The sequence below is a fragment of the Lactuca virosa genome, chromosome 9 (assembly GCF_052849685.1).
Source record: "Lactuca virosa cultivar CGN04683 chromosome 9, Lactuca_virosa_CGN04683_v6, whole genome shotgun sequence".
NCBI lineage: Eukaryota > Viridiplantae > Streptophyta > Magnoliopsida > Asterales > Asteraceae > Lactuca > Lactuca virosa.
This window is the reverse complement of record NC_136434.1, coordinates 109,868,271-109,888,846: the sequence shown is the minus strand read 5'-3', so window position 1 is coordinate 109,888,846 and position 20,576 is coordinate 109,868,271.

Sequence of the window (20,576 nt, the reverse complement as noted above, 5' to 3'; positions counted from 1 at the left end):
AAATAAGATTTCAGCAATATATAATCAATATTTTAGCAAGAAAAAAAGAAGAAGAAGAAGTTGGAAGAGGTAGGAAGAGGCAAAACAAGTGTTGCGCCAAGAAGAACACGCGCAGAGGTTTTTTAATCTGAATACTTCTGAAAAACAAACAGCTGCGAGATGAAAAGTGATGCGCGTGTGCTGCGCCGCGCAGCAATAAGAGGTCTGAAGAGGGTTTTTCCAAAAAACAAACAGCACCTTACTCAATATCGGATAACCAATGGGTGAGTCTGGTGCACGTGGTACCTAAAAAAGGAGGCATGACGGTGGTGACAAACGAAGAGAACGAGCTTATTCCTACGAGAATGGTAACCGGTTGGCGTGTGTGCATCGATTATCGCAAGCTAAACGATGCCACTTGCAAATACCATTTTCCTTTACCCTTTATTGGTCAAATTCTCGAAAGATTATCCGGTCACCTTTATTACTGCTTTTTATATGGTTTTCAGGATATTTTCAGATCCCTATTGATCCACAAGACTAAGAAAAGACCGCGTTCACTTGCCCAAGTGGGACCTTTTCTTTTCGTCGGATGTCATTCGGGTTATGCAACGCACTAGCCACGTTCCAAAGATGCATGATGGCTATTTTTCCACGACATTGTTGAAAAGTTCATGGAAGTCTTCATGGACGATTTTTCTGTTTTTGGGTCTTCATTTGATGACTGCTTGTCCGACCTAGACTTGATGCTTGCTAGATGTGAAAAGACCAATTTGGTCTTAAATTGGGAGAAGAGTCATTTCATGGTCAATGAAGGGATTGTCTTGGGACATATAGTCTCAAAATCGGGGATAGAGGTGGACCGTGCAAAGGTTGACACTATAGCTAAATTGCCACCTCCAACCAATGTAAAATGGGTAAGAAGTTTTCTCGGCCATGCGGGATTTTACTGCCGATTTATAAAGGATATTTTGAAAATCACAAGGCCATTAACCCAACTTCTTTTGAAAGAAGCCACATTCGATTTCTCAAACAAATGTCTTGAAGCCTTTCAATTATTGAAAGAAAATTAACCAATACCCCGATCATGATCGCCTCGAATTGGAACCTCCCGTTTGAGCTCATGTGCGATGCTAGTGATTTTGCGGTAGGAGCGACCCTTGGACAAAAGGTTGATAAGCATTTTCAACCTACATATTATGCAAGCAAGACACTAAACCCGACCCAAGAAAATTATACTACCACCAAACAAGAATTTATGGCTGTTGTTTACGCTTTTGACAAATTCCGCCCTTACTTAGTTTTATACAAAACTATTGTCTTTACTGACCATTTTGTTGTTAAGTATCTATTTGCTAAGCAGGATGCTAAGCCAAGATTGATCTGATGAGTGCTACTCTTGCAAGAATTTGACATCGATATTAGGGATAAAAAGGTATGGAAAATGTGGCGGCTAATCACCTCTCGAGACTAGAAAACCCGAAAATGGAAAAATTAGAAGAACACAAAATTAAAGAGGATTTTCCTGAAGAATATCTAATGGTGATCGCAGGGGAGGAGCCATTGTATGCTAATATAACCAATTATTTGGCTGGTGACTATCTTCAAAAAGAATTGACTCATTAACAAAAGAAGAAATTATTTTCAAAAGTCAAATACTACTTTTGGGATGAACCATATCTCTTTAAAAGTTGCGCGGATGGTATGATAAGATGATGTATATTCGGGAAGGAAAGTTTGGAAATTTTGAAGCATTGTGATAACGGACCCACCAGTGGAGCACATTACATGGCAAAGAAAGTATTTGATTCGGGATTCTATTGGCCTACAATACATTTTTATGCACCGACACTATGACTAGTTTGACGCGTAACCTAAAACCCGATGCATATATAACCTCTCATAGTTTTTCAATGTGCACCAAGGTTAGCACAAAGAAAAATGAAATTATCATCATTATTCATTAAGATGACAAAATTTGTAAATTTCGTGTGATGGCAGTCATTCGGGAATCGTTTGATAAAAAAAATACAATATTAATCATATAAAATAGTAATGGTCCTTTAGATAAACACATACGATATTGGCAATTCCTTGCAGACTCTCACTCGAACATCTCTTCTTCCACCGTGCCACTCTCTTTCTCTTCTCAATCTGTTCTTCTTCACTCATTGCCATCACAAACTTTTTCTCCATTGTTGGTGGGTTGAGGTGGATCGATAAGCTGACACCACTCTTAATCTTAATAACCTATGCTATAACCAAAGGGTATTATTGGGAATTAGATCAACCCGTGAAGTATGGGATCCAATCATAGGTGGTAAATTTGAGGGGACTAGCTGAGATGTTGTGAGGGGTTGCGTGCCTATCAATGGAAGGGTGGGTCGGTGGTTGTGGTGTTTCTGTGGCAGTTTGGTGACCGATAAACCCCACTCAACCAATCTCTCTTCCACCATCCCGATATATATTATGGGGTTATTTTGGTCCATCTTTCTTCTAGAACATCACTTCATTTAACTTCAAGAAATCTTATAATATATTCAAGATCCGATTTTTTGTTTATAAAACTATTAATAAATATTTGTGTGACCGTTTACAAAATTTAATGTTATCATTTCTATAGTACTTTATAGTTTATGCCTCATTCATTTTTATATTAAAAGATATTGAGAAAAAGGATGACACATGAAGAATTTATCCCTTGTTATTTCAATTACATCCAGAGGGATGACACATGAAGAATTTGACGATGGTAGTTTTTTTTTTTTTTTTTTTTTTTTTTTTTTTTTTTTTATCTCTTCCCATCGCATGAGTCGGATCTTGAACTTCGAGTACATCATTGATGTCGATTCCGAAATAAGCATACAATGATACTTGAAATGAATTTTAGCTAGATGATTTACTTCTTATGGAACCAACGTATATACTACCCATATTGGCAGCACATTTATATTTTTCGCTATATTTACAATATACCAAAAGTTCAAATGCTTGAAAGGCTTCCTTATTTCCCATCAATTTAGTATATATAATCTTTGGTTTAGTAGTCTCTGTGTTTCATTGCTTTTAGGAAACATGCCTGAACTTGGTTCCAAAAATAGTCTCCTTTTTGGTCTTTGTCAATTGTCGAGTACTCCGCCATATCAACCCAAACTTTAGCCATTTCCATTTCTTCTATTGGTTCCCATTTGCCGTTTAGAGCCCTCCATTTTCTTTTTGGAGGACCAGATCTCTCTTCAGGTTTGGGTTCGTTGTGCACTTTCGAAGAAAAAGAAATCCAGTGGAGCCAGGAGGCAGAAATCGAAGGAGGCAGAAATCCATTAGGGCTCTCGGTGCTCGGAATAGTAGCAGCAGCTGCCGTTACTTTCTATGTCGTCAGCTTCTCCGAGCTTCGAGAGGTAATCTCCCTTCTCTCTCTTTCAATCGATTGATACTTTATCCGTTTACAAAATTCAAATCAATTCGTTTTCGTAATCAAAATTCCGATTTTGAATTTCAGAAATCGTTGAACAATTCGTGAACAAAATACCATCAATAGATGGGGAAAATTCAGAGCGCGAAAGAGGAGAGAGAATCCTTTCAAAATGTATTTTTTTTATGTTGCATCGGTGCTACTGGTAGATGATTAATGTGATACTCCTTGTTGCCAAAGAAGATGAAGAACGAGACAAAAAATATTCATAACAGGTATGTTTTAACTAACTCCAATTGGACCACTTCAAGTCTATTCATCATTCCATATGCAATTTTGGTTGTTAGCTCATTGACTTCTAAAAGAAGAAAATGACAAGGGTTATCTTTCACTGAAGGGTATCAAACTATTTTCTTGAAACCAATCTGTTTTTTAGATCATAGGTTGCATAAATACTGATTCTGATAGATATGAACTTATATTTACTTGGATCTTCATCTGATTATTGTATCATGATAATTTATTTGCTAAAATCTTTTAGGATATTGTATCTTAACTTCAAGGTCCAAGATTCATATATACACTATCTTCTTGTGTTAATTTTCATTAAATCCGATAGTAACCAAAATTTATTACCATTTTATGACATGAGAACCTCACAAAAGGACGCAAAAAGCAACGGATTGATGGACCTTTTGTGATGCCACTTATATCAATTTTAATTTTAAGTTGGATTATTAGTTTGATATTTCTTTTTGATTATCAGAAAAGGATCTGGAGGTTGGAACTGGTAAAGGAGAAAAGAAAAAGCAGGGACTGCAAGTTTTCGTATATTAGATAAGCAGGGACTGCAAGTTTTCTGTTGGAATGGAATCATGAAATCTAATTCTGTTGGAATGGAGTCATGAATTCTAATTCTGTTGGAATCTAAACCACAATTTGGTGTTGTTTCACAGAAGTTGATGCTTGAAGAACGGACCACAAAATTGAAAGTGATTCTAAGCAACATTATTTTTTTAGAATGTATTAGTGTCGTTGTTAGATTTTGATGTTTTTTTCCCGTTTTGAAAGTTTTTTTAGTTTTATTCTTTAACAATAAATGTAATTCTTAACAATTGTTACCCGTATTCTATAAGAAATAATGTATTTTTTGTTTTTATTGTTCAATTGATTGTTTAAGAATTTGTTATTCTACAAGAAGTTTTAAAGTCATGATCAAGAAATAGGTTCAAGAGTTTTTTATTATTTATGGTTCAAGAATATTTTTATTTTTTGAATATACTCATAAACATATTCTGTCGGAATGTCCGAATTAAAAAAATTATAATTCGTAAAATCGGATTTTTAAAATTAATAGAATCTATGATCCCTTAAAATATGCAATTTTCCTTTATTAAATCTATATTAGTTGACTAAAATACCATTGTAATTAAATTAGACGATATTTTCAATTATATTTAATTCAATAATATATATTAATCACTTTATTAAAATAAACAAAATTGATTGACCCACATTTATGCATACAATAACACAATAATTACTTTGAATATAATAACCTAAGCCTATATATATATATATATATATATATATATATATATATATATATATATATATATATATATATATATATATATATATATATAGGCAAATATTTGATTTTATTTATCGTCAAAATCTCGCGAGATGATACGACATTTTGGTAATTAATTGCAAGATTTTGATAATTTCCATAAAAGGCTAATTGTTTGGAGGGTACAAGTGACAAAAACAAAAAAAATTAAAAGAAAAAAAAATCGGCCCATGCGGCCTCTCCAGGCGCTGACACGTGCCCCCACCCCCCAGCATGACAAGTGTCCAACCCCTTTATTGGCTGGTGGATTTTTTTTTTTCCGTTCGTTTATTTTTTCGGCCATAACTTTTTTTTCTTTGAAAAAAAATCTGAAAAAACTAAGGGTGCGTTTAGTTGCGGAAAAATGGGTTGTTTTCTGAAAAAAAATTACAAGAAAAATGAGAATTTTGAAAACGCGTTTAGTCCGTCTATTTTTCCTAAATTTTTCACGAAAAATGAAAATTTTCCGTTTTCTAAAATTACAAAGAAATTGGAAATTTTTGGAAAACCGATAATCATTGTTTTCCACATTTTTCTAATTCCAAAATTTTTCTAAAATATAAACGCACACCCACACCCACTCCCACCCCACTCACCTCTACCTACCACCGCCTTAACACCCCAAACCCACCACACCCCAACCTACCCACACCCACACCCACTCCCAAGCCCACCCCCACACACCACACACACACATAAACACACACCCACCCCCAACCCTACAAAAAACATACACACACACACACCCACCTTCACACACACACACATACACACACCTACATACACACACCAACCCCTACAAATACACGTACACACATACCAACCCCCACAAACACACACACACACACACCCATATACACACACACACCAACCCCCACATACCCATCCCCACAAACACACACAAACACATACACACACACACACCAACCCCTACAAACACACACACACACACCCCTACCCACACCCCCACAAACACACACACACACACACACACTCACACACACAAACTCACACCCACACCCACAAACACACACACACATACGCGCACACACAAACATGCACACACATACGCGCACACACAAACATGCACACACACACACCCAACACCACTACTACAATCACCATAACCATCACCATCACCATCACCACCACCACTACCCCATCACCAACACCACCACCACCACCGCCACCATCACTACCACTGCCACAATTGCCGCCGCCACCACCACCGCTTGTCATCACCACCACCACCGCCACCTCGCTGCCACCTCCGCCACCGCCACCGTCGCCATCATTGACACCACCACTACCCCCGTCGCTGCCCCAACCACCGCCACGCCCCCATGCCCACCCTACCTCCACTATCGTTTTTTAAAAATGAAAACCGATAGAAAAATACACATCTAAACACGTTTTCTAATTTCCTAAGACGGAAAATGAAAAATGAATAAGTTTTAACTAAACGCGTTTTCTAAATTTTCCAATGAAAAATGAAAACAGAAAACAAAAATTGAGAATGGAAAACGAAAAACGGAAAATGAAAACTGTTTTTCCGTAACTAAACGCAACCTAAAGTTTTTAAAATTTAATTCTCTACAAAATGATCACAATCATGAAAATTTGAAAAAAAAATCATTTTTTCATTTTTTATATTTATAAAAAAACCCCAGAAAAAAAAATTCTCCAAAAATTATAAAAATTTAAGGAATACTTCTACTCACTTTTCTAATGACTTCGTAAAAATAAATTTTTTAAAAAAATAAGGTGTTTTAGATACCAAACTTGATTTTAAAAGATTAAAAGTTTTTAAAAAAAATGTTGAACATAATATGATCAAAATAGAGATGATTCAAATATATTATGATTCAATATGTTTATGATTCTTAACTTGTTATGATCTAAAAATATTTTGATTCAAATATTTAATGATCATTAATTATTATATATTTTTTATGATTCCAAATTAAATGATTCAAAAAATATAATGATATAAATGTTATACTGCTTAACGATCAAATTTTGAAAAGGAGATAGTGAGAGAGAGTCGACATAAAAATGCCAAACTCGACACATTTTTACACAATACCATCAAGAGGGACTGATGTTCCTACAACATGACAAAGTCTAAATCAACAATACCAAACCCACTTGATGCAATATAATAAATTATTCTTTAACGATGAGATTCAACTTCTTCCGTACAAGTAGGTTAAACATATATCAAATCTTAAGGGTTTTTTGGTTCGTTGGAATCCTGTGGAATTACGGGTAATTGGAATTCAATTCCATTATTTTCCCATGTTTGGTTAAACTTTTGAGAAGGTACTAGAATCCTAAATGAGATGAACTTTCCATCAAGGGAGAGAAAGATGTTTCCTTAAAAAGGAAGGAATTAAATTCCAATTCATGAATAAAGTGCAAAATTACAATATTACCCTTTTTATTTTTAACATTACATATGAAAACCCTATTTGTGAATGTACAATCACGTTGCACCCTTCCTTCGAACAACAACACTACTTGAAAAATATTTAATTCATAATTATAAACACAAAACTTAGTGAGTTCTCTAATATATCACATACCACAATACACATACAATACATACAAATAAGGCTATCGGCTCTAGTGCCGATCCACCTAGACAAGTAACGACTAACGATTCTAGTGCATGTCCAGTCATGACTAACAACTCTAGTGAATGTCCAGTCATCCCAATGGTTAACGACTCAAGTGTACATCTAACCCTGAACGCAAGTAATTTAGGATTTTGGCTCTAGTGTCGATCCACCATAAACTCCCGAAACATACCATGTCGACATATCACATAAACAATTAATCAAACAATCAATAGGTGAAGATTGTACCAGTTTGTCTGTCTAATTAGCATACTACAATAGATCTACACCCTAACATATAAAGGACATACATCGTAACATATAATATAGTGAGATAACTCACCTGAATAGGAAACTAAAGAATCACCAATACACGTGCTATCAGTTTCACGAACCGCCTAAATACCAAATCGAGGTCTATACTCAACCTATAATTCAACCCAACAAGTTTGAACAAAAGTTAAACTTGGTCAAAAAGTCAAAAAAAATCATCTGGTTAGGTCAAGGACACCTTGCACCCCAATATAGGCGCCTAATGCCTACTAGAAGACAAAATAACGAGGAATTCTAAAAAACCAGAGGCACCTCATGCCTAAGCCCAAAATGTCTTAATCAAATGACTTAATCCATTAAATTAGAAGCCCTAATTCTCAAATATGAAACTCCTTGATGTCTTAACGGATAAAGTTTCCAATTATATCCAGTTGGATGGCCAAATAAGCAAGATCTAAAACCCTAAGTCATAATAGTGACCATAATGCACTTACCATCATGCTTGGAGCAAAGAGAGCTCTTGTATGTACTCTTTACTCCATCTAAAGATCAAATCTTATCCCAAATATCATCCATAAGCTCTAGAGTTCCTCAAACTCAATGAAACAAACCTCAAAGAGACCAAAAATCACTAAAAATGATTAAAAAAACCCAATAATTTCTAGATCTATGGGAGAAACATAATAAAGCTTGAATCTTTAGAGCTTAATATTAAGAACGATTAGATTCTAAACCAATGAAATCATCAAAGACATGGCGTAATTGAATGAACACAAAGATGTAAATAAGATATGTTTTTTTTTTCATTTAGAGAGTAAAGGTATGCAATTACAATGACGTAAGACACCTTCAAAAGATACTATCTACTACCAACTAACAACCCTTATATACTGAATACAAATGAGTCAGTTAGGCTCTGACCAATAAGGTTAAGGCACCTAGATAAACACATCTGTCAAAATAATGGAAGATAAAACTGTGAAGTCTAAGTAACCAAAAAATACGAACACTAACAATCAGTTCGCATATACAAGACAAGAACTATAACATATCGCTACAAACACTCTTTCACATCAGAACTCAAACACAACACATATAAGTTGCAAAACCCATCACTTACCAAGGTCCAGAGGTGTAGAGAAGGTTGACTACTTTAATAATAGAGCTTCCTTTACCAAGATTTCATGCTTCCTCTACTCAAGAACACCACAAGAGAACAAATTAGCATCAAAGTGGACTTAAAAGAGAGGATGAGCTTCAAACACTTCAAAGAGGCTAAGGTTTCAGTTGAGATGTTCTAGGGGTGATGGAAGCTGAAAAATGACGAAACACTATAGGATTATGCTCTTAAATAGGCCCAAATCCCAAGACCTAAGGCCTAAGCCTACAGTAGGGGGACGTCATGCGCCCTTATGGGGATACCCCGTGCCTCAACTCAATTGGAATTGTCGGCATTGTTCCCGTTTCCTTTTGTGTTGTTAGCGCTAAGTTGTGCCATGACGGCTGTAACGACGGCTGTTACATCAGCTTGGAATGTATCGGGGTCCATTTATAGAATTAGTGTTGTGCCGGTGTGTTGGTTACTTCTGTGTGATGGCATGATTCTTGCTGTATGGTATGAAACGAGTTTGTAAGTAACTATGGTTGTTTCTAGTTGTATCACATCTACATTTATATTTATATACATATAAACTACATGTTTTGTTGTACGATTCCAAATGTTTCGACCAACATCATCATAATGTACTTATGGTAGTAAGTAGTGGTAGGTGTTATACGAACGTTAAGTTACTAACATGGAACCTAGACGTCAAAACATTAAGTTGATTCGGGGTACACTGACTTCGGAGGGCGTATCTCGCTTGATTTACTACTACTGATTGTGATAAAAGACACAATAAGTCTAACACATAGTGGAAGTAGCGTAGTCACCAACTCACTAGGCTATACTAGCTTATCATATGCCACAATGACTCGAAAAGTGCCCTGTCATCTCAAACATCTCACAAGTGGCCTCCTCCGATCTCTGTTTTGCTATGACTGTCCTAGATTCAGTTGCGATTAACCTCTCCTCGAGATCTGAGTGTCTCTCCTGGTACTCCCTCGTTTCCTCTCGAGCGGTGGTGAGGTACTCATGGAGTCGGTCAATGAGATGGCATGTCCGGGGTAGTCCCTCTCCAGTAGTCGAGTGCGTGCGTTAGTGGCCTCAGCAACGGCCCCCAGCTCCGCGATCCAATTCACCGACGCCCTGGTCTGATCTCCAAGGTGTGTGATTCGTTGAACCATAACAGGGAAGGCTCTGTCTGCCGGTCCTCTGTGACTAAGGTTATAGAAACCTCGCTCTATGCCGTATGGAGAACGCTGATGTTGCTGCCTGCTCCACCTCTCCAAATCTTCCGCCCAGCGGGACGTGGGTCCCTGGTAGCCCACATGATGTGCGGGAACCCGGGCGATGTAAGGAGAATTTATGACTTCAGACTCTACATCCGAGTCCTCCTCTTCTTCTTCCGCTTCCCTTGGATCCTCTTCAGGATCCTCTTCGGGTTCTTCTTCCAATATTTCCTCAGAATCCTCTTTGGGATCCACCTGTTGGATTAATGTTTAAGTCCATAACTATATTTGGTATGTACTTGACCCGACCCGGCATGGTCCATTTGGGTTGCACTTCACCGGCACAATTTATATGGATAGTCTTTTGAGAATAGTATATTTATGATTTATATTAATATATTATAAGTTCTAATATATTAATTAGTATTGATCAAGAATTAATTTAGAATTAATTAAGTGATAAAAAAGAACTAATTAAATATGGACTCTTATATATATGGAATGGGCCAAGTTCATTTAGGTTGGGCTAAGCTTTCATGGATGGTCCATGGAGCTTTTAACACATGGATCCTATGTAAATGAAAGGTCATGGGTATTAGGGTTTACATGGATGTAACCCTAATCCTCCATAATATATAAAGGGGTCCTTGGCTCACAAAATTGGCACAAGTGTGTGCAAATAAGAGTGGGTCGATTTTAGTGTGCATACTTATTCTCTCAAGTTCTTCCAAGGTGTTTTGGTGATTTGTGATTCCATTTGAGGCTTCCACACTATTGGGGCTAAGCTCTTAAAGCTTGAAGACATCAAGCTACATCAAAAGGTATGTCATCTAACTAGAACTTTGTAGTATAGGTGCTTCATAATATGCTAGTTAGGATGAAACCTTGGAATAGTTAATATTTGCATGTATAATAGAGAAAACATAGATCCAAGGTTTATAGGGTTGCATGTACACCATAGGAGTGTTAGAATGCTCAAAACCCAACAGTGGTATCAGAGCCAGATTGTTTTCTGTTATATTGATGCAAATGTTTTATTTTCAAGTTGAAAAAAAAAGGAAAAAAAAACATGACGTTTGTCAAATTTTAAGATAATTACTTGTTTTTGTGAAAAACTAATTATTTGTAAAATTTGAATCATTTGCTATATGAGTTGAATTAGGTCAAATTTAGTAAAAGATAAAATGATATGATTATTTTATTAGTTTTAAAAGTTTGATCTAAAGAGTTTTTTGAAACCTCCATAAGTTATGGATATGAAAAGGTTTTTAAAAAAAATTGATTCAAAGTTTTTTATGGAGTTACAAAACTTGGTCTTAATGTTTTAAAGAATTCCATAACTTGTTCTTAAGTTATGGAACATGAAAAGTTTCATCATAAAACAAGTATTTAACTCCATAAGTTATGGAATCCAAAAGTTTTCAAGAGTTACAAAACTTTCCCTCAAGTTTTGGAATTTGGAAAAAGTTTTTTTATGATAAAAAAAAGAATTGAATTCTAAAACTCTTGGGTTCATAACTTAAACAATTAATTAAATGGTTTTAATTTTGAATTTAATAATTGGAATTATGATGTTTTTATTGAATAATTCAATTAACTCTTATGGACTTTATTAATAGATAATTAAAGTGTTTAATTAAAAGAGAATTAATAATTCCATAATGACATGGTTTAAATTTAATTAAATTAAGAGTATAGTTTAATTAATAGATTAAACCACCAAGTATTTTAAATGTCTAAAATACACCCTTATACTATTATAATATTAAAAGTTTAATATATTATATGTATAAGAGCAAGTCGTCTTACCATTAGTAGGCCTCATTCACGAAGCCGGTCTATAAGGGGGGTATAAGGTTACTGCCTATAAAATGACAGTTTAATGGGTGTCCACTCTCACCCACCGCTTCCTTGACTGGTGGAGGGTCGTTAGTCGAACAGGTAGGACAAGGACTATAATTCTCCCTTCATTATAATTATAATGATAAATACTAAGTAACTAAACACTTATAAATTCTCAATCTTAGTTACTTAGGAAAATGTGAATAAGGTGCTAATCCATGAAATTACACTTTGCACTTTGTTTAAGCTGTTAGTGGAGCGTGTGTGGTTAACCGGCACACTAACCGGGACTTAACAAGGTAGGCAAAGGGTAACTTAATGTTTATCATAGTATCGTTGGAGCGTGTGTGGTTAACCGGCACATCGATTGAGGGGTAAATATTAAGGGTACCAAGTATATTTGCATGGTTACGTCACACCTTGTTTTGTGATCCTCGGCATCCCAGTCACAAAACCTGAAGGGCACACTCGAGATTGAAACATGCCATTGAAAAGTTCAATGAATCTCAAAAGAATCTAGGAGTTTCAAAACCAATTAAAACCTAATAATACATTTCGTTTATCTTGGTGGAAATTGGTGAATCGTCATTCACCTATCTTCAAATATTTTATAGCTTGGATTACGGCATCCCTCTTCCAAGTTATAAAATAGTTTGTTGGGTCCTAGCCTTAATATATCATATTGGGTGTTATATTAAGGACTTAAATCAACTTTACGTGAATTTCTCCCATTGTTGATGTCTGGTTTAGACAACAATGATCTTCCCAAACCAAGCTTTCCTAATGAATATGACTTCCCGAGTTTGGCTCATGGAAGTCATACTTCTCTTCCTCCACCTCCTCCAATTATTCTCCCTAACCCACAAGTTCAAGGTCACTCAAGCCCTAATGGCAAGCAAGGTCTATGTGTGATCACATCTTAGAGATGAAGTCACATATTGACAAGCCGGGAGAGTTGGGTGTCAAAGTCTTGAGAAAGTTGGATGTTCAATCACTTTCTAAGTCACATAGTGAGTTCCTTTGCGACTACTATGAAACAGACTATGACATGAACCTTAATGATCATATCTATTTGCTTGGTGCTGCTGAATCAACAATGATTTGGAACGATAGTAAAGCAAATTTGATTAGCAGATCAACTTCCCAAAAACTTTATGGACAGTGACAATGGTGACACTGGAAATCCAGAAAAAGCATTCTCTTCCCAATGGAAAGGGATTGGCCATAGTCAACCCGGTTGACCAAATGGTAAAGAGAAAGGATAAGTCTGAGATAGTCCCATTACCAAAGGGTCCATATGTTTATTTTGCCAAAGGAAGGGGCGTTGATTGCAAAGCTGCCAAATTTAACTAAGGATGTTAAAGTCAATAAGTTTGACTCTACATCAGGTAAAGCCCATTATCTAACTCTGTTAAGTTCTATTATGAGATCCTCATTACATGATGTGACTGGGTCACATGTTGATGTTTTAAGAATCAAAGAATAGAGAGAAATCTTAAAGGAAGTATATGCTGATTCTGATCGCGAAGGTGGATTTCGATCGCATCAGAATTTTGAGCAGTTGCTTAAGAAGTTATGATATATTGCTAAGGAATAGATAACAACAATTTTCCATGTGGATTGTAAGGTTAAGTTTTTCCGCAAAGTTTTAAAATAAAAGAAAAAATTGTTTAATTTTATTTATTTGAAGTATCCTTACAATGGCATTTGTGGAAAATTGTTGCTTATATGATTCCACTGACAGCAATATTGGAAAATGGATTTGATTCTTTCATTTGTGGTAGTGTCTAAATTTACCAAATCAGGAAAGTTCCTCATCACCCACGTTTCAATTGGACCGAAACTTGGAATCATGCAAGTTGAATAATATGATGAATGAGAACTTTCAAGCATTGGAAAATCAAGACTAATTACTTGTTCACATGGATATGTGAGTCAAGTGAAGGACTAAAGGAATCGAGTACACATTCTTGTGCACTGGTCATGTCCACCACAAAGCTCGTTAAGACTATTTGATTTACTAAAGTTTAGTAAATATGGTTATACTTACAAGCTTAAGTATAATTCTGAAACATTGGAAAAGTCTCAATGTATGGCAGAACGAATGGGAAGAATCAAATTAGGCAGAAAGATAAAAGTTTCTCAAATCTGAAAAGATGGGAGAGTACTTTAGTATCATGTTTGTGATCATCTTAATGATTTAGAAATCATATCACAATTAGTCCTCTAAAGGTCATCTTAGTGCATTCTTATGACTAAGAAGAGGAGTCATGAATTGTTGAAATGGTTAGATCAGGAAGATGAGTCATACTTCGTTCCAAAACAATTCTTAGAGTTATACTCCAAGATTGTAACTTGAGTGACATATCTTAAAGAAAGGTTTAAAACACTTGTCAAATGTAAGAGTAAAAATGTCCTACTCTTGTACATTTGAAATTGGTAAGTTGTGATGTTTTGGATAAAACAAAGACCAACTACGGCCAATTGTGTGAAGTGTTTGTCTTGATAAAGAATCCGCACTATCTCTTGAATATTTGGCAAGATAGTCTTATATGTCAAGAGGATAGTGGGAGTCTTAAAGATCCTAAAAAGAATTTCAAGAACTAATCAAGAATAAAACCTGAGGTTCTTCACTAGCACACGACTTGAGGTTTATAACCTATCGTGTTGACATATTCTGTGCCCATTCCAGTTAAAGTTGGCTTTGCATAGGAGTTCTGAAAGTTCTCAATTGGTTGCATAACAACTTGGAAGCAATGGCAGGACCTGTACTGCCAGGTGGCAAGAAGTTAAGATTGCATAAGTTTAGTCCATATGAGTTTGGATTTGTCATTATCCTTGTCTTGTGACTATGGTTTTGACGATTTACATGGATAAGAACACATACACCATAAAATCTAAGGGTCATAAGGTTTCTCTCCGATTCATGAAAATGATGGTGAGGAAACACTTCCACCAAGTAGATTTGAAGCAGATGGCAAAAGGTCTAAACAATTGAGACTATGATTACGGCATCCCTTTTCATAGTTCTGAAATTGTTTAAACACACATGCATGCTATCTAAGGAAAGGTGTATGATTTTGATAAAGTTTTATCAAAGCATCTCGTATCAGAAATCTGAACTTTGGTAAGAAAGTCAATAAAGTATTGATTTCTAGAAGTCCATCTGATTTCTGAGTACATGTCAAAGCTAGTGGGAGCATAAGTGTTATGCTAATAATCATCATGTTAGTGGGAGCATGATAATTATTGTTAGTGTTGCAAGTTAGCAATGTTAATTATAGAAAACAAAAGTTTCAATTCGTGAGGCTGAAAGGATTGAAAAAGTTGTTTTGCTATAATTAAGGGAGAGGATATACTTCATTTCAGTTCTAAAGGCTTAGATTGAGACCTTAATCATCTTTAGTCAAGAATATATATATGAATTTCATGTTGGATTGGTTCAACTTAAGGAAATTCTATATATTGCGTTCTCAAAATTCGATTATGATTACGACATCCCTCTTCATAGTCAAATTTTGAAAACATGGCAAATAAAAATATTGTAGCAAAAGACTGGTCTAGAATCATGTCTTTATGTGAGACATCATGAATCGTGTACCATTTGCTTTGGGTACAGGATCGATTGCATGTGCTATAATATTTGTCATTTCTAAATTTTTCCAAATGCCCAGAGGCATTAAGAAGGTAAAAGGTCTAGAATTGTATATGACTAAAATGATTAAGCAATTGTCGAGGACAATCTGAGATTTACCAAAGATTGGTTGCTCAGGGACAGTTGGAAGTATAGTGCTAATTTTGGAAGGACCATATTGACATATTCTGAAAAGAGGCATCTCTTATTCAGAAGTGATAGTCAAAATGAGAATATGGAGTTGTCTCCATAGGTGGAAGTTATCTGTGTAAGATTAGAAAACTTAATGCAAGAAGCATGTCCAAAGCAATGTACTTTGAATATGAGACTTAGTTTCCATGGAGTTGATCTCCATTGGAATACCTTATAATGACTGTTGACAAGTCTTTGTGACTTTGTACATATTCATTACAGGAGGGTCAGTGCATATAAGTTTAAAATCTAAACAGATTTCGATAAATGATAGGAATTTGAAATTCTCACATTTTTCGATAAGGATTTGGGAGTGTGAAATTAGAATCATTGAAATTATGTTCAATTGGTTTATTTCACAAAGTAAGGATCATAGACAAACATAGAGTGCATACTTGGTGTATGGCAAAGCTATTGTTTAAGAAAAACATAGTGTACATGCTTGGAGCATGGGACAACTAGTGTTTTTAATTCAAGTATAAACTTGATAAAACCGAAACAATGAATAATGAGTAATCAGTATGGTGATGAATAAAAGTGTTTATTTATATTCATAGGGTTTGATACCATATTTGATTCATTTATTCTTGTGTTTCACTTGGCATGTTTTGACTTCCAGAATAACTAAGTCGCTCTTCCTGAATGATTAAGTTATTCAAACCATCCACAGTCGGTCATATGTTGGAAGTAGATATGAATCAAGACTGTCATGGGTTGGTTTGTAGAGGTCCAAGTTGGTGGACAAAGTGGTGCTACAACACTCATGAGTGCTCATAAGTTTTGAGTATTGGATTCAACCCGCGCTCATTTGAATCAATTCATGGATTTTATCACGAGTGATCATGAGACGATAATATCTTATATTCTTCAAACCTAGAGATATGAGTTGTTACTATGAGTTGGTTATACATTAATTGCACGAAAACACATTGGTAACTCGATGTTATAAAACGTGCCTTTGTGTATGATTCAACAAGTAGTAGAACAAGCCATATGAGTCGAAGTTTATCCATTCCTTTTACCTTCGGGATAAAAGCGATATATGTGGGCCCCTCGATGATTTAGCGATGACACATGTGAGTGCTTGGCCAAGCCAGGACTGATTTGATTTGTTCAATCAGTCAGTCATCATAAATCGAAAATCGGGAAACAACAAATGGACAGAGAGAATGATTATAATCCATGTCTCAGTCCATATGATATCTAGAATTGAGGAATATATGATCCCTTATCTAATGGACAAGTCATTGACAAGGTCAAAGTTCGACAGCGGCTTTAAGAGCTACGATTGCCAGTTAGGTTTGAAGTCATACTCAATAATAGTTTTAGACTTATCCAAGTGGGAGACTGTTGGATTAATGTCTAAGTCCATAACTATATTTGGTATGTACTTGACCCGACCCGGCATGGTCCATTTGGGTTGCACTTCACCGGCACAATTTATATGGATAGTCTTTTGAGAATAGTATATTTATGATTTATATTAATATATTATAAGTTCTAATATATTAATATGGAATCATATTATTTAATTAGTATTGATCAATAATTAATTTAGAATTAATTAAGTGATCAAAAAGAACTAATTAAATATGGACTCTTATATATATGGAATGGGCCAAGTTCATTTAGGTTGGGCTAAGCTTTCATGGATGGTCCATGGAGCTTTTAACCCATGGATCCTATGTAAATGAAAGGTCATGGGTATTAAGGTTTACATGGATGTAACCCTAATCCTCCATAATATATAAAGGGTTCCTTGGCTCACAAAATTGGCACAAGTGTGTGAAAATAAGAGTGGACCGATTTTAGTGTGCATACATATTCTCTCAAGTTCTTCCAAGGTGTTTTGGTGATTTGTGATTCCATTTGAGGCTTCCACACTATTGGGGCTAAGCTCTTAAAGCTTGAAGACATCAAGCTACATCAAAAGGTATGTCATCTAACTAGAACTTTGTAGTATAGGTGCTTCATAATATGCTAGTTAGGATGAAACTTTGGAATAGTTAATATTTGCATGTATAATAGAGAAAACATAGATCCAAGGTTTATAGGGTTGCATGTACACCATAGGATGTTGTAGTATCTCAAAACCCAACACCCCCCCCCCCCCATTTCCCTGGTTAGGGAAATAGGGGTCTCCGGGCATGTAAAATCCTGCCATGACGTCTGTGTGAGAATAAAGATATGAGGAATACATGAAAGGCTCAAGTGTATGATTTTGTAGTATTCTAAAATACCCCTATAGTATTTTAATCTTTATGTTTGATTCTAGAGTTTCTTGGTATATAGGGTTGGTAAGTTTTAGATTCATTGCCCACCACGGCCATTCCTAAACACATGTTGGTCATATCTCGTATAAATATAGTTGATTAGGCTATATTTATCTCAAATATGATTACATAACTGTCTAGTCTTAACCGTAATGTTTAACTCCTCTAAATACTTTTTATATGGTTCTCATTATGACACTGTTTCTAGTATGCATGTGTATATGCATACTTTTTAGAAAAATACTATTATATTTTAAAAGTATACTTCTTAGTCAAAGTGTTTTAGCCCCATTGTATTTATAGTTGTATATCTTAAATGGTTTGATATACTTAGTTCACTATAAACAATGCTCTGATACCAATATGTCACACCCCCAAACCAGAACGGCGGAAACGTCTGGGGGCGGATGACTTTAATGTACAGTATCATAACAATTGAATAGTAGCGATCAACGTATTACAACCATTGTATTGAAAATTTAATAAGTTTACATTGTGCTCAAAACATTGTTTACATGATATCAAATGCATATGACAAAAGTAAATAACATGATGTGACGACGTCCCACCCACCAAAAACTCTTGTGGTTACCGGTTTATTGGTTTCCTCATAATACAAGTGATTTTGAAAAGTGTCAACAATTAAGTTGGTGAGTTCATAAGCGTTTTGTATGAAAAGGATTTGTAATTGTCTCGTGTAAAAATGATAGTGTATACTTTCAGAAAATCCAATATTTTTCTTTGAAATGAGCTGTAAGACTTGAATATAAAGACTAAAAATGTGAGAAATGTTGTACTGGGAAAATAGTATTAGTAAGTTTTATCTTTATATAAAACTACTTGAATGTATGTTAACCTTGTTGTAAGTCTTAAAATCCCAAGACTAAGAATGTAAGTAATGTTGTACTGGAAAGTAGTATTAGTAAATTTTATCTATATATAAAACTACTTGAATGTATGTTAACCTCGTTGTAAGTCTTAACCCAAGATTAAAATGTAAGAAATGCGGTACCGGAAAATAGTTTTAGTAAGATTTATCATTTTGTGAAACTATTTGAGTGTACGCTAGCCTATAAACCAAATGGTTTGTTAATACCCTATGTGAGTTATCATAACCATACTAATGACTTGATGGCCTGCTACGACGTTCTTCAGGCGTCAGAACTGTTAGACATTTGTCACCCTAGACTGGCCGGTCTAACTGTAGCTAACAACTTAGGTGCGAAGTTGTCAATCTCGTATAGATCTATACACAAGTGTCACGCTCTCTCTACAAGAGACTTTGGTTATAATGCAGGACTTAATGTGTACTCTGGTAGGTACGGTGAAGCCAAATGTCTCACAACCAGTATCAACCGGTTTACGTCTATTGTACTGAAAATTTGTTTTCTTGTAAATAAATGTATTATTCTTCCATAATGGATACATAGTATGAAAATAATTATACCTTAAATAATTATATCTTTCTTCCGAAATGATGGTGTATTGTTTGTGACTACCAAACTGTCACACCCCAAACCAGAACGGCGGAAACATTCGGGGGTGGAGGACTTCATGTAGTATCACAACAATGCACAATAGTAATCAAAGTACAGCAACAACCATTGTATTTACAAAGTTATAAGTTTTACAACTGTGTTCAAAACATAAAGTATATAAACTCAAAAGTACAAGTTTAAAAGACATGAGTTTACAGCTCTCCGTCTTCTCAAAAAGCTGTGGTTGTACCTGTATCACTGTTTCCCTGAGAATACAAGTAGTTTTTGAAAAGGTGTCAACAATTAAGTTGGTGAGTTCATAAGTATGTTTGCAACTAAAATCTGTTTTCTTGTATATTGATAAAGTGAACATGTTTTTCCCAGAAAATCCTATATTTTCTGCTATGTTATACTGTAAACAAAATGTATAATGATTTCTGTAACAACAACTTGTAAAATGTAGTTTAGTTCTCATAAAAACCTTGAAAAGTATGTTTTCTCTGAATTTAAGTAGTATTCCATGTTTATACTTGTAAGATACTGTATTATAATTTTATAATTAAATAAAACTATGTGAAGTATTACTTATTCATATAATAATCATTTTATTCAATACCAAATTGTGAGTTATCATAACCATGCTTGATGACCTAGGATCGCCTAAAATATGGTACGACGGTTGTCACCCCAGGCCTGCCGGCCTAGCTGTTGCAAGAAGCTTAGGTGTGGGATTGTCAGTCCCGTATAAATCTATACACAAGTGTCACGCTCTCACACAAGGAGACTCTGGTTATATTTTTTAGGACTTTTGTTTTATACTTAAATAAGTACTTGAAGCGTGTCTCACAAGTGCTATATCGATGATTACATGTAGAATAATAGAAAGTTATTTTGTAATAACTATACTGAAAGTAAGTTTCATAAACTATATA